General features: G+C 46.0%; 1 protein-coding gene across 6 annotated transcripts in view; it reads left to right on the top strand.

The window, feature by feature from the left end:
* Window positions 1-1,492, top strand: part of Elmo1 (engulfment and cell motility 1) — a 532,260-nt gene that overhangs the window by 491,103 nt on the left and 39,665 nt on the right. The window lies entirely within an intron of this gene.

Genomic DNA, 1,492 nt, shown 5'->3' on the forward strand with positions numbered 1-1,492 from the left:
TCTCTCTCTCTCTCTCTCTCTCTCTCTCTCTCTCTCTCTCTCTCTCTCTCTCCTCTTTCTGTGTGTCTCTCTGTGTTTTTTGATTCCATATACACGATACTTTTTAATGGCTGACAATTCACAAAGTATGCTTTATTCTAGTTCATTCCTCACATCCTTGAGGTAGGCACACGTGTTATTCCCAAAGAGGTGGAAGTAGCCTAGGAAAGAACCTGGCCTTGAAACTCCTTAACTCCCAGCTACTGCTTCGTCAGACTGGTTCTGCATGTGCAATGCTGAAAGTAAGTTAAGCAGGTTAGAAAAGCCAGGTGGTGACACGGACGATTTGCTTCCACACACCACCAGAAACTGCATTAAAGCTATAGACTTCAGTGGGCATGAAGTTCATCCGCAGGGGACAGAAAATGCTTCTAGGAGACTGGGTTCACATCACTCTAAACCCTAAGACATACCGTAATACGTCTAATAATGGCTTTTATAACAGACCCAGCTGGGATTTTTTTTTTTTGATTGTCAGCCAGGAGATAGTCATAGTTAGAAATACCAAAACAGAGTCATTGCTGTAACCAGCTAGCGCCCGAGAGAAGCCGTTTCTCATCTCTGAGGAGGAAGTGTGGCACCTCACCCTTTTAGGCCCCACCTTCACAAAATGCTGGATTTTAAGTCAGCAGTCCCAACAAATGTGCAAACAGAAGGACGCTTTATTATGCTTTTGACAATTCTTAAAACCTAAATGGAGGATTGGAAAGTCGATTAAGTGAAGGCCAAGTGGTTCTAAATTGCTGCCACTCCAGCAAAGCAAGTGACTCTAAATCAGTGCTTGGCCGTTGACTGTCCCAGGGGAGAACGTGATTCTCAGCCCTGCCCAGGGTGGATGCTACCCTACTCTGCCTTTCTTTCTTTACTTGCAAGACTCTGCCACCGTGCTGGAGTTGCCTTTTCCTTTATTACAAGAAACTCTCGCCTTGATGTTTCTTGAGTGGGGAGACACAATGCCAGTGAAAAGACCATGCCTGCACGGGGTGACTTTGGCAACACTCTTGTCCAGGAGACTAGAAAGCACCAGGCCTCACGGGAATTTTGGTGTGTATATAACTGTAAAAACGAGACACAAGGACCCTTAGGTTTAAACAAGGAGGTGATGACAGGTGATGGGCCAGCCTGTAGCCACACCCCCTGAAACCAGCAGGCAGGAAGCAGGATATGGTCTGTCCACTGGGTATCTGCTTTGTCTGTTACTGTGATCTTCTAGACGGGAGCTCATTGTGGGAGTGGTTGAAGTGGAAGTGTTGCCAGCATGACTCATGATAAGCAAAGTCACCCAAGAGGAGGATCGTGCATGCTTATTTTTTCCTTTGTTTTATTGGCTTAACAAATAATAGGCAATCCCTCCATGGTAGGCTCATCCCAAGGTGCTGAGAAGCATTAGGTGCCTCAGTATCCAATCTTAGGCTCATCCCAAGGTGCTGAGAAGCATTAGGTGCCTCAGTAT

This window comes from Microtus ochrogaster, unplaced genomic scaffold, assembly GCF_000317375.1.
Source record: "Microtus ochrogaster isolate Prairie Vole_2 unplaced genomic scaffold, MicOch1.0 UNK66, whole genome shotgun sequence".
NCBI lineage: Eukaryota > Metazoa > Chordata > Mammalia > Rodentia > Cricetidae > Microtus > Microtus ochrogaster.